The sequence below is a fragment of the Homarus americanus genome, unplaced genomic scaffold (assembly GCF_018991925.1).
Source record: "Homarus americanus isolate GMGI-L3 unplaced genomic scaffold, GMGI_Hamer_2.0 scaffold7626, whole genome shotgun sequence".
NCBI classification, from domain to species: domain Eukaryota; kingdom Metazoa; phylum Arthropoda; class Malacostraca; order Decapoda; family Nephropidae; genus Homarus; species Homarus americanus.
The window spans coordinates 11718084-11733543 of record NW_024718273.1 but is presented as its reverse complement, the minus strand read 5'-3'; positions in this window follow the sequence as shown (position 1 = coordinate 11733543).

Here is a 15460-nt window from a genome sequence, read left to right as displayed (position 1 = left end):
TTTTGAAGAATAATTAGATATAGTCTTGCTGTGGGAATATGAATACTGTAGATTAATGGCGAAGTATAAGAGTCATAATTGGTCAGTGGGGCGATTTACAACACTATTCAGTAAATGTACCAGACGAAATAGATTTACGGTAAATGACACGACGGATTTAAGGGTCATACTACGGCGGCATTATGTACGACACTTTGAATTAGAGATTTTTTTCAACGTTTGATACGATAGGTTATAGGGGCTTACGATGTTAGATACGACGGTTTGTAGGGGTGACTTACGAGAGAAGGTACTACGGATCACAGAAACGACATACGACTTGGCACACTACATAGGCTGCGACAAAGTAAAGGCAACTTACGATACCAGATAAAACGAATTAATGGAATGTCTCACGACGCTGAAATGGATAGATTGAAGTGATCACTTGCGATACAATGGACATGAGGAGTAACTTATAGATGCGACAAATACAACAAATTGAAGTGCGAGTTACACATTGAAACGACGGCCGGGAAATGGATACTAATAGATAGATAAATTTATGTGTAAGTGAATATACGAATCCATGAATAAATTGGCAATACATTATATATAATCACTAAAAGCATGAATAAATTGAAGAATTGGTGATAAATCCTGTCATATATGATAAATAAAAAATGAAATAAATCAATGGTAAATAGAGATACAATACAGTAGCATAGACATCAATTTAAAATGTAATATAAAAAAAATAATACAGAAATATAGAATTAGATGTAAAAATTGGACTGGGTACACATACTGTAAGTGCTTGAATATATTGATGATACTGTTCTTAGAATATTCGTAATTATAAAAAATTTGGTTTTCCAAATATTTTCGTTGTCATAATACATAATCACATGGGGAGGGGGCTAGAAAAGGTGCCCTTAACATAACCTGCCTAAAAACCCAACCTGACTGGGCAACCGCAACCAGTAAGGTCATCCTTATGCGGTCAAAAACTTAGTCAAAATCACAGATCCAAACAAAAACAAATCATACAACCTCTTACGGTCGACGCATTTAACGTCAAAACCCTTCTGGATACTGGCACAAATGAGCGTCCTGAAAGAAGAACTGCTCTTGTGGCAAAAGAGCTGTCCAGGTACAACATCGACATAGCGGCCATGAGTGAGTCCCGGCTGCCAGATGAGGACCAGCTCTAGGAACGGGGGTCTGGCTATACCTTCTTCTGGAAGGGTAAGCCTGCTGCAGAGAGAAACCGCATTTATGAAGTTGGCTTTGCCTCCGCCAACGCATCCTACACAGGCTAAGTGAAATGCCTATTGGGGTCAACGAGCGCCTCATGACGCTTCGAGTCCCATTGAATCACTCACGTCATGCCTTTTTCACCAGTGTATACGCCCTAGCACTGGATACAGAGGATAACATCAAGGAGGCCTTTTGCGCCTACCTTGACAGAGTACTAACCTCTATCCTCAGAGAAGACAAGGTTGTGCTCCTTGGCGACCTCAATGGCAGAATTAACAAAGATGCTAGCATTTAGCAAGGAACCATAGGGAAAAATGGACTAGGCAAGTGTAATGCCAACGGCGACTGCTTCTCAGCAAGTGTGCTGTGCAAAGCCTCACTATCACCAATACCTTGTTTCGGGAGGCCGACGAGTTTAAGAATTCGTGGCAACACGCACAATCTAAACACTGGAGAATATAATGGGAAAAGGAGGAAATCCTCCAAGCTCTTAAAGATGCTTTCATTGTCAATATTTATATGGGAGACCGGTCAGACTGTGGCAACTACCGCGGGATCTCGCTGCTCTCAGTAGCTGGTAAGATTATCGCCCGAGTCCTCCTAAACAGACTCCTTCCTGGGGCGGAAAACTTCTTCCCAGAATCTCAATGTGGTCTTAGACCATCACGTGGCACCACTGACATGATCGTTGCTGCCCGCCAGATACAGGAAAAGTGCAGAGAACATCGTCGTGACCTGTACATGGCTTTCATCGACCTTATCAAGGCTTTCGACTCGGTCAACAGGGAAGCCCTCTGGTGGACCCTCAGCCGTTTTCGCTGCCCACCAAAATTCAACGCCATGATGAGGCAACTCCACGATGGCATGAACGGCAGTGTACTGCACTACGGCACCCAGTCTGCGTTTTTCCCCATTCAAGGGTGTGTACTGGCACCAACTCTCTTTTCCATTTTCTTGGCTGCCTTCCTTTCTCGTGCCAGTGCCAATTTAGCCAGCGGGGTGGACATCGAGTCCCGGGTGAAGGGAGGCCTTTTCAACAAATGTGTCGGCAGCTTTCGTTACTGAACTTCAGTATGCAGACGACCTCACCCTTGTTGCTCACACTGAACACGACCTACACGAGATCCAAAACACCTACGCAGATGCGTCTGCGCTCTTTGGCCTTAAGGTGAATGCACGTAAGACTCAGATTCTCTTTGAACCTGCCCCAGGTTCAGACACACCTCCACCCTCCATCCAGCGTAACGGTACTACCCTCTCTAATGTTACCCACTTTCGGTATCTCGGCTCCCACCTGTTCACCACCGCAGACATCGATGAAGAGATTCAGCACTGGATCAGATGTGCATCTCAAGCCATTGGCGGACTCCGGAACCTTGTCTTCAGCTGTAGGGAGCTGAAATTATCTACAAAGCTGCATGTATATCGAGCAATGATCCTCCCCACCTTGCTATATGGCAGTGAGACATGAATCACACACAGGAAGCACCTCAAAGCACATGAATACTTTCACCAACGTAGTCTACGTTCCATCCTCTGAGTTCGCTGGGAAGACAAGAGAACAAATGCTAATATTCTTGCTGACACCAACTGTAGGAGCATCGAGGCTACCATTATCCATGAACAGCTACGGTGGACTGGCCATGTTACCCGCATGGACGACAGTAGACTGCCATAGCAGCTACTTTACAGTCACCTAACCAATAGTAAACGTAACGCCGGCGGGCAATTGAATAGGTATAAGGATAGTCTTAAGACAAACATAAAAAAATGCCAAATCGACCCCCTCACCTGGAAGTCGATTACCTCGCATCGTAACGCTTGGAGGAGCACCACACGAGAAGCTGTCAATACTTTCGAGTTAGCCAGACTGCAAACCGAGGAAGACAAGCGCCAACGCCGGAAAGACGCTGCCACCGCCCCCCCCCGCACTAGATGCAGCCCCCACATGTGCAACGAATGTTGATGACCCTACTGGTTCCGTATCAGCATCTTTTTGTCACCTCAAACTCACCAACCTAGGTGACACCTTATAACTCATATCATTGTATCATAGCTGGATGATCGTCATACTCGATTCGAGTGACAGCAAAGTAGTAGTAGTAGCATGTGTGTGTGTGTGTGTGTGTGTGTGTGTGTGTGTGTGTGTGTGTGTGTGTGTGTGTGTGTGTGTGTGTGTGAGTGAGTGAGTGAGTGAGTGAGTGAGTGAGTGAGATAGAGAGTGATTTATAGAGTGATTTAGAGAGTGATTTAGAGAGTGAGTGAGTGAGTGATGAAGTTAGTGAGTTCGTGAGTTAGTTAGTTGGTTAGTTAGTTAGTTATTGGAGATATGAGGGAGGTGTCAGGTTGGCGTTAAAGAGCTGTGTGGAAGGTGTGGGGGAGGGAGAAGAGTCAGAATCTTTTCTCTGACATTTAAAGGTCAAAGGAAATTATCAATATCCTAGAGGAAAGAAGTTAGGGATTATTAGTTCTTAAGTAAGAAACACGGATGATTATGTAACAATGAAGGGAATGAATGAAGCAAGGGAGAAAAGATGACAATTTGGATACTTTGGAGACAGCAATCCAACAACCTGCCCACATATATACACCCACGACAACAGTTGCCAGAGACTCAGATTCCAGAGAGAGAGAAAGAGAGCTAGCTAGGTGGTCCTTCACCTTCAATCTGTGACGGCATCCTCCTCCTCTTCTATACCTGAACTTTGTCTTTCCAAGAGAAATCGATACAGAAAAATGACTAAACACACGAAAAAACAGAAGAAAAAACACCAGAGATTCTTAGACACTATAGGCAGCTGGAACTACTTAGCTCTTGGCTCACTCTCTCTTTCTCTCTTTCTCTCTCCCTCCCCTTACTATATAATTTCACGGTTTTCTTCACCCGGTCTAGGGAGATATGCTGGAGTAAGTGGCTGATGATTATTGGAATTAGTACTTAAATTACTTGATTAATTGGCTCTCTCGCTTTGACAGTGATATTAAATTGTGCAAGGAAGATGGAGTGATGTGTGAGGGGTTGTTGACAGGTGATGACTTCGTGAATATCAGTATTATTTTTCATTCTTCCGTTTTCGAAATTGATTTAATTATGTGCTTTAAGTTATGCTGAGTTATGTTAGTGTATAATGTATATGTGTTTGATATAACACGAAAGATTCATGTGGTAGAGTAGTACCGTACATTAGTGACTGTTGTTTTTCTGTATGTGTGTATTATCCTTTGTATATACACTCGCACAATATTATGTATACATGGTGTTTTGATTTTCTATATTTCACACATCAGCTTGTCGTCCCCACAGTACGACCCAGAGAGCTTTAACAGACCCCCAGTGTTTTACCAGTTTGTTTATCCTGAAATTTCCATTCAACTTTGTCTTGAACATTCTTATAAATTGTCTCTGAACCGTGAAATGGGAGTCGGAAAGAAACTGATGCGGACGAAGAGAAAATTGAATTGATTTATAGCGTTAAATCGTGTATCGGTGTGTTCCCAAACTAAGTTGCGAAAATGAGAGAGAATAATGGAGAACAAAGAAAATTAATCGTCTTTCTTTCTAAGAGTGACACATCATTCTTCACTGAAAAAAGAGTGAAAGAGTGAGCGCAAGAAATCAGCTGACAGTCTTACGATGCTCTGATAAGAATGACCAAGTCCTCAATACCTGACAGCACTCTGCTATCCTTAACCAGCAGGCGAAGTCTAGCAGAAGAGGAGTGTTTGTGTAATGCGAAGAAAACAACGTTAATGGCTCAGCAGTGTCTAGTAATGGTAAAATTTCTTCATCTACGCAAATGCAAACAGATCCATGGGGACACACACACACACACACACACACACACACACACACACACACACACACACACACACACACACACACACACACACACACACACACACACACACACACACACACACACACACACACACACTAGAACAAACCGATAAGATTTTAGAGAGAGGAGAATTTTCGCTGCTCAAGGTCAAACCCAAACACGAAAAAATTAAACCATTTTATAAAACCTGATACGTGCATTGATTTTTGGTTATCAGGGACATGATTTAACTATAGTAAAGGCAGTTTAAAGGTAAATGGCTTAAATCAAATTTAAAAGAAATTTTGGCGTGAATTTTATTGTGTCTGGAGAATGGACTTTGTGGTGACCAAGGGGACATTTTATCTTACATGGATTAGCGTCGAGATTCTGCAGAGAGAGAGAATGTGATGATTATTATATTGAACTTTGGAAATGGCTTCTGTAACTATAGGCTGTATCGCCTCACAAAAAGGTCTGGCTACACCTGTTACAGAAAATCCTGGCGACTTCTTTTTATATTAACATAAATCTCACATTACTTATTTTTTTTACGTATAGGATAATATAAGTCATTAGTCTATAGTCCCTGCTTTATCTGTCCCAGTATAAATTAACTAAGAGAATTTCAACACAATTGGATTTAATATTTTCATACACATATGATATAACCGAGCGTCGTCATATACTAGGCAAAAATATAATTAATTAAAAGAATTTTATTCGTCTTTTAGCCATACAATAAAATGTTAAAACTCTAATGAACTTTCAGGGCGACTAACTTTATAATGAAACTAGGCTTTCCTAAATTACATTTTAAAACTTTTAAAATCTCATAACTATGCAAATGCCCGCAGCTGCTACTGAGAAACTTGTCTCCGTAACCCGGGACACGAAACTAAGATTATTAATTCCTCAGAACCAAAAACCGGAGGTACGCTTTTTTGTTACGACACCTTGGGGGCCCAAAATTAGTGATGCTTAATGAAAACGTTGACGAGGTCAGCCGTAACCACTTTGGGTCCAAACACTCAAATGTTTGTACAATAAAAAATAATTTTACTGACACTGTGTGAATGCACCTACTGTAACTGGTCTGAGCGAAAGCATAAATAAGACATTTAAATTAGTTTTTTACAATATACGTTCACATGCCCAGAGTTGGATAAATTTAAGGTCCCAAGTTCGAATCTCATTTCAGGAAGCAATGCCTGACTGATAGTTGGTGTAAATTACTACTATTATTATAACTACAGGGGGAGATATACTGTACTTGTCCTGTCTCTACCAGAGCTGGTGCTCTGCTGATGTTATAATATGTTTTAACAACTAGGTCTTTAAGCGCGTAGCAAATACACTCGTTGTGTTTTTATACTGTTGTTATACTGTTATTACTGTGCTTCAACAATGAAGGTCTTTAAGCGCATAAAAAGGTTAGTAATAAGCTATTCTAACAACATTAAAAATTTAAGAGATAATTCTCTGTGTGGGTTGACTCTACTGTAAGTCCACTGTACACTTCCATAGCGTATTCAAATGTGTACCTCCCCTTGTCTATCAAAACATTGTGTATTAGTTTTCCTTAAACTTAGAAATTATTAAAGAAAGACACAGGCAACACCAGTTTAGGTCGTTCGCTGTGCTCTGTATTCGTACAATTTCTGCTTACGGACTGTGGAAGAAAAGAAAAACAATAGCTTACAGATGGTACGGGAATTCCAGATATATCCTGCTCGTACAATCTTCACTGTGGGCGACTACTTCAACAACTCCTCAGGTCGCCAGTAATGTCAAACCTCTCGCGGAGCGGCATTTGCAGGGGGAGTTCTGTCTTTAAAAGTGAGGAAGTTGACGAAAAGTAAGACTAAAAATGTCATCTCCGCTCGCCCCCGGGTATATGGGTGACTGTGGTAGCGTTTACAATGTCTTAAGTATTTTCGCAGCACCTAAGAGGATTTATTAACTACATTAATATCCTTCTCTGCTATAATTACGACCTGCAGAAGGTGAAAGCAACCTAGAAGTATAACATTTAAGCGTCAATGAGGTGTTGATGTTCAGGGTGTGTGGCCGAGTGTATACAGCACTTTTCTTCCGTCCTTAGTTAGTGGATGGTGTCAGGACATCCCCGTTGATCCAACTTTGCATAGACACCGCTGGAAAGCGAAGAAGGTGGAGTGTAGTGCCGGCTACATTGCCTCCTTTTTTCAGTGTACTTTATCCGCACCCATTTTCACTTTTCACTAAGAAAAACGTTTGGGTATTAGATATGACCGAATGGGATTTATTTTTACTATTAATTTATTTATTTTACACAAATCGAGTTGTTCTGCAGGTAGAGACAAAACATTAGTCATGGAACAGTGGTAAGTGATAGGGTATGACGATGTGTGGTCCTGTGTGGACTACTTCGAGTTAACTTGTGGTGTAATGATCAGCATGTTTGCCTCGGAAGCGAGCGGACCCGGGTTCGACCCTCGGGCAGGGTGAAATTATGAAAAAAGTTTCTTTACGTCATTTGCCTTTGTCTACCCAGCAGTAATTGGGAACCTGGATGTTAATCGATCTGCGAATCGTGTTCCGGGTTAAGGGTTAGCGAGTGCGGTTGGCGAGTTGTCTGGTCTTTTCGGACTATACCTTGACATTGGATCATGCAACTTGTTAACATAGGGTGGGGTTGTTGTTTTGGCGTCAGTTTTTACACTTTAAACAAATTCACGCCTAGTTGGCCCTGGGCCGGCCATCCGCGTTACACGAGGGGCAACCATTATTATTATTTTTTTTACTTCTAGTCGATGTGTTTGATGTCACATTTTCAGAGTAATACACAGTGGAATAATTCATGGGGAATACACGACTACTAAATTGTTTTTCCCTTCCTCATAGATAAAATTAGTTTAGACTCTAAATTCCTGACACGTTGGAACAAATAAACAACGACAGCTCAGTCACTATCCTTATCACTGACAATAAAAACTTTGATGAGCCGCCCTCATTTTGCTAAGCGTGTTATTGGCCGTAAAGCGGAATGTTCACTGCCAGTTGTCACTTAGGTAATTCCGTGTTCCCAAACTTCCCGAGTTAGTTAGTTACTTGTCGCTCAGAGATTCTCTGGAAGCCCACCTGCAAGCCTGCCTGTCTCTTTGGGCTCTGATTTAGTTATATAATTTTAAACCAAAATGTCATCCTAATGTTTGTATCTCACATTGTGTCATCAAGGCGTCGTCTCTTATCTGGATTACACTTAGTGCTTGATCGCCTTACCTGTTAAAATTCTCGTAGTACGTTGGGAATATGTGTTTAGTAACTTATAGAGTTTAAAGATGAATCTCGTGCAGCAGCCAGATCCTACTTTCAATCTTGTTGCCTGTGATCTACAGAGGCGTCCTACGCATATACACCCACCGGCATCCTCCTCTTCTTGTATCTCTCTTCAGATATTACATTTCCATTTATATTCCAGTATATTTCTGCCTTTGTAAGCTTGATAGTGTTTTATGGTAAACTGACTCCTGACCGTCCCATTCTGAGGCAGTTTTCTGGCTAATCTATCAGTCGTCATATACAAAGCGCAGTGTTCCTTCTGTGTTTGGGTTATTGTAGAGACTTTTTAGATTAACAGCTTGTTTATGTTTATTTATCTCTTTATTAATTTATTTATAATGCATTATGCTGACTAGCTTTAGCGTGTATATATATATATATATATATATATATATATATATATATATATATATATATATATATATATATATATATATATATATATATATATATATATATAAATCACTGTATGATCTATACTCACCCCTGAAGATGTGAATTAGCGCTTATATATATATATATATATATATATATATATATATATATATATATATATATATATATATATATATATATATATATATATATATATATATATATATATATATATATATATATATATTTATTTATATATGTGTGTGTGTGTGTGTGTGCAAATTCCATTAAACACAGTTCACGCTATTGTTCGTGCTAAATAATATTCACATAGCGAGCACCAATGGCCACTACATGGTACACTTGCAGTGAGAAAACAATTGTATGTATACTGTGTTCACGACTTCATATATTATGCTTTTACATTCATCTTCACTCAGGTTCTTAAAGCAATTTTCTCTTTAATCACTGTTTTTAACTTGTCGCTTTCCTGTTGTCAAATCTTTGTGTTTCTGATCCATGTGTAACAATGAGATAATTATCAGAGTATGACCAGGTTAATGCACTGTGGTCGTCACTCAACAAGACTCCTCTCTCTCTTCCCCACTTAGTGTGTCGAGGACGCGGGCAATATTTGGAATAATGTATTTTAGGTGTTAGTCTCGTATTTATTTTTTTTATCATTTTATAAGAGACATCGGCGTGATTCCTTCCAATTTATTGCATTCGACAAAATTTACCAGAATTTATTCACCACCGGATAACCAAAAGCAAGATTTTTTCAACATGTTTATGAAGGCATTTATGAAGATGAGTTGCCCGCCTCTCGGACCCGGCCAGAATTTCCCGAAGTTAACTGTCGGTCAAATCAGTTACTTTACTTGGTGCAGTTATATAGAATACGAAACTATTGCGTTTATTTTTGCATGCCAATATGGAATTTGCATAACCGTCTTTGTGCCAGTGTGTGTAGGTTAAAGTAAGGTAGTGTACTTACCAAATATATTCAGGAAAGAGCGTTTACGTACCTGTCTGGACCAGAGGAGGAGACACGTTATGGACGTCCATTGCCGCTGGTGACGGTGTTTGCTGTCAATATTCTGACTCGTGGATGAGGTGTTCCTGGAGAGTCCCTCGCCAACGTCACTACCAGGGGGCGTAAGAGGTCGGTGACGGTGATTCTATGGCTTTACCTCGAAGCAGAGCTAACTGAAGTGACACTGAGTCAAGCAAGAAGACACATGGGAAGCTGCAAGAAGGAATTCAGTTATTGAGACGACCACCAGGAGGTTATCGAGATAAGCAGGAGAACACTTTGGCTATTAGGGTGATACAGGGAGACAGGGAGATACAGAGACACTCACAGGACACAGAAGCAGGCACATCAGAAGGTAGTGGTTTTCTCTCATGCGTCCTGACTCTTTAGAAAAGTTCCTTGAAAAACAGTGATGTTGTGGTATATTAAATTAATTGCTACCTTCCAAATTCACCCTGATTTATTCATCCATATTCGGTTCCGTGTTTTGATTTCCCCATTTTCTTTAAGGCGAAACAAAACAATACTTGGTGGCTCGTATATTAACAGTTGCGATTGCATTTTTTCGTCCCTCTCTGTTTTTAATTACATACTCGTTTCCTAAGTCTATATAGTTCACAAATTTTACTTCTTAAGCATTACTACAATTATCTTTATTACGGTAACTGTTGGTTCATTTGATATTTATTGTCTTAACTCTGAAGAAAAAGACGCTACTATGAATGTCTTCTGTGTGTGTGTGTGTGTGTGTGTGTGTGTGTGCGTGCGTGCGTGCGTGTGGTGTGTGTGTGTGTGTGTAGATTATGTTTATGTAGCGAGTTCGTGTTAGTCAAGCTGTATCGGATTTGACCTCTGACGAACTCTCACAGAATCATTTGTATCCTCCTTCACTAACAAGTAACCCACCTATTGCGATGAATATAAATGGTGTCTCGTTTCTAAGGTATTCCAAAAACTTAACGACTAAACTGCTGAAAAATGGGCCCTGACTAAGAGCTTTTCTTTTTTCTGTTTTTCTTACAGGGATTAGCCCACCAGGGCACAGGTCACTGACCCACATCGGGGCCTGGGGGACGAAAATGTAGTAATAATAATAATAATAATAATAATAATAATAATAATAATAATAATAATAATAATAATAATAATAATAATAATAATAATAATAATAATAATAATAATAATAATAATAATAATAATAATTATAATAAAATTCATAAGATAATAATAATAATAATAATAATAATAATAATAATAATAATAATAATAATAATAATAATAATAATAATAATAATAATAATAATAATAATAATAATAATAATAATAATAATAATAATAATTATAATAAAATTCATAAGAAAAAAAAAATAATAATGTTGATAATAATAATAATAATAATAATAATAATAATAATAATAATAATAATAATAATAATAATAATAATAATAATAATAATAATAATAATAAATAAATAAAAAATGATCAAAGTGAGAAACAATATATGTATGTTGTGTTGTCAATAGTAAGAAAAACAATTGAGACCCTGCAATTGTGTGTAAATGACGCAGAAAGTCAGATTAGAAACCTGGGACTTGGTCACAATTTTTGTGGTGCCATATGGCAACGGGGTCTACCATTAGACAACATATTATGCTTCTAATATTTTCCCAGGTGGTAGTACCTCCCTGTTTGGTAGCTGCCTACTACCTACTATATTGAGTGAACTCAATGTATGTAATTTTCACCTTCAATAAATCGTAATCAGTATACACCTGACTAACTGGGGTATCCGCTGTTGCCTAATTTTGTTGACTCAATATATCTCCTTTACTCGTAGAAACAAATACCAAAGTCTCGGTGTGTTTGTGGACGCCACTTGAGAATAAGGAATAAATATATCAAGATATGACAGTAGATACTCTTAGCGTCACTAGCCAGTGTTGCCTCTCTGTCTTAAAGAGAAATAGAGGAAAAGTCTCAACCTTACTCGGGGGTCCAGCGGGACCTCCGCTAGCATCACACTTTGGGAGTGAACGGGTGGCTGTTCTGGCCCTCTTGGTGGAGTCCTGAAGACCCTCAGCTGCCGTCGCTACCTAAGGAGATTGGCCAGAAGGGTGGTCTATAGGACCCACTCGGCGGAGTTCCTGAAGGTTCTGGGCTGCCCTGCCAATAGATGCTAGCAATATTTCGGAACTATCAATATTTCAGCCTATAAAAACGATCAAAATTTTTCATGATCACCCATTTTGTTCGGCGTGCCAACAGCCTGGAGGCTATTGGTTCACCTCTACACCCGTGGGAACATCTAAGTCGGTTGGGTACAACAGCGTCAGAGAATTAAAGCAGCCTTACAGTAAGATAATTTCCAGTGTCATAACAATAAAATATAAATTATTGTTGTTTTAGTTTGTGCAACTTTAGTTTATGATTTTATTAAGACATTAATGTTAATGCTGAAATGGCAATGCCGCCCACCAAAAACACCACCCTAGCCTCAATTCCCGCACAACCTTTAGTGGGCCAGGGATTATGGTTTTTGACTGTACACATATAAAAAATAACCACGCCAAATTTCAGTTCTCTCTCCTAAAACCTGTGGTCGTACAGAAGGGGAACGACCCTCCTAACCAAAAATACAACAATAACAACTACAACATAACCCTACTAAATTTCAGTTCTCTATTCCCCCCCAAAAAAAAAATAAAAAACGCGGTCGACCATAGCAAAGAAACAGCCTCCAATACTAAAAAAAAATCTCATTTTGCAGTCAGGTAGTGACGTGCCGATATTAAAAAAATGACATTCTCTGTCATCACCTGCATGTAAAGTTATCGTCTTTTTTTTTTAAAGCTATATGTCATGCATGTGTATTCCCTCCCTCCCTCCCTCCTTCCCGTCCTCATATCCTAGACTTCCTATCTCTGATGGACGTCAGAGCTAGACTCATTCACGGGACGGAAACCAATAATATGATACGACAGACACCGGTACGCCACTGTCGAATTGGCTATAAAACTCTTCTGAAATGTAAATTTGCCAAAATTATGAATTTCTACTGACTTAATTCAGCCGCGGGGTTATCTTATCAGGCTCATTTACGTTTCTTAAAAGAACATTTTTTATGCATATCCAGTTCATGAATATTCTGAATTACTAACCCTCATAATATCCAGGAAACACACGAATGAGTTAAGTAGAGCGTGTAGGAGATAGGCGGTGGCTCTCAAGAGTTTCTCAATCATATGATTCAGCCGTATGTTTGAGTTGGGTAAACATGAGTGACTCTAAAGTGTCAAAGAAGTTCCAAAACTCATCAGAACTTCTGGAGGTTGTTAAGCATCACGACTCTGTATCCTACACGTTAATAGCTTTCCATTCTCACATTACTCCGGAAATTTCTATTGCTTAAGTCTCTTCCATCGTATAAGAAATAGCTTACAAGGACTGCAAATTAATCCTAAAGAGATAATTAAACAACGGGAGATGTATGAGCTTCAGTAAGAATGATTTTCACTGTGAATAATTGGAAACACTGGGAATCTAATTGTTCATTCTTAAGATGATATTTAACATTTTTTATTTTATTATTATTAGAAACGACAATTTCTACAGACCACAGATAACTACTCCATGATGACACTCTGATAAAAAAGTGCTTAATAAGAAAATAAAAACAAATTCTGTAAATAGAGTCTGAACTATGCCAGCCAGGCTAAGGAGCGAAGAGCAAGGTGGGAAGGAAGGCCACACACTCCTGCAGCTAGCAGCTTGGTGGTCTTATCAAAACCTGTGTACGGGTCTTTACCGGATGAACTCAAGTATTCACCCCGGCTGACAGTAACTGTTGCTCTAAAGAACGGTCATCAGCTGCTTGGGTGGCTGAAGGTTTCGTTGATTGCAGGATTTCTTCAGCACTTCTTAATTAATATTTTTGTCGTCACCGCATACGACCCATCTGCAAACCATACAAGAGGAACTGGGCAGGAAGAGATGTTCACATCCTAGTGTAGTGTTTGGTACAAATACTACCCACATTTGCACCAGGTGATGGCCAGTGTCCTGATAACTGCATTTTTCATAATTATTTCATGGAGAAACTAACCAAGTTGACGGCATTTACTATTTTATTGAATGTGTGGATACAAAGAGTCATGGGGGACCCAACAGGAATAAACTTGATTCTTTGATACAAATTTCTCGGCCTTACTTTTGTAGTGACCGTAATGTGTTCTCACTATAGTAACCCATTGTTGCCGTGTGAGCCTTATGGTAAAATTTTTTAATGATGTTTAAATTTATAAGGACGTTTAATTTTTCTAAATAATAAAACGTATTACGAATTTTAGTCCCTGTTGCAAGGGAAACGAGAGACTTGCCAAGATACTTCTACTATTTATAGCAAAATAAACAGTAGTCAAAAAGTTTTACCCCAGGGCTCCCCAGTCTCCGGAGTTAACCAGAACTACCACAACTTCACTCTTCATTAGCACAAAAGTTGGCCACTAAAGTCGATGGAAATGCCCCACTGCCACTAGAGAGGAGAAGCTAATGACACCGAAGCTACTTTTTTTTTCCATATAGGTTGTTCTCTCAGAAACTCACTCTCTGATGAACAAAATTTTTTTTCTTTTGTACTGGACTGTATTGACTCACGCGAACCAAGAGGACTGTTGTATATGAGCCAGTATCAATATACTTCGCTCCTCAGGTCTCATGAAATCTACTTAGTCTAAATTAGGTGAGTAAATTTAATTAACGAGACCGATGTAAAGTGACGCACCGTGGCGTACTTGTCTGTGTGTCTGTCTGTATGTATGTATGTATGTATGTATGTATGTATGTATGTATGTATGTGTGTGTGTGTGTGTGTAATAATAATAATTAACGGTTTATTGAGAGAACATGGCAGCCGGAAGGCTGAAAATATACTGTACAGTTACATAATTGGGGAATGGCTCACTTCATTGACAAATAATATACTGTACAAGTAACATAAGTGATACAAATATGATATATAATAACTAGGTGGGGAGGTCACACTACAGGGTATTTCATCATAGTGACAGTGCAAAAAGTAAGATTGGCTGGGAGTGAATACACTGGTTGATTACAAGTTATTGATATTTTTACAATGGTTGGGACTGGGCTGTTTTTATAGCGATCAGTTCGTGCTCGTATGGGCTGGATACGGTTGTGGTATCGAACAGCAATTCTAGGGCGAGGGATCTCGAGTGGTAGTATGTATGTAATAATAATAATTATAATAATAATAATAATAATAATAATAATAATAATAATAATAAACGGTTTATTGAAAAAGTTTGCAGCCCGAAGGCTGAAAATATACATTGGACATAAATGACTTATTACATACTGTAAATTGGTGGTTTAACAAAAGCCTTCATTAGAGAAAGGTGAAGGAACATACAGTGAACATACATATTAACGTTTACACACGTAGGTCATGTGAGCTGAGGTGTTAAGCAGCAGACACGTAGTGTAGTAGTAGTGTAGTAACTCCCTCACAGATGGCGTTATGAGGGGCATCACGTGGAGTACTAGTTCTCTCACAGGTGATGTTATGAGGTGCTTGACGTGGTGTAGTAATTTCCTCACAGATGGTGTATGAGGGGCCTGATGAAGTAGTAAATTCCCTCACAGATGGTGT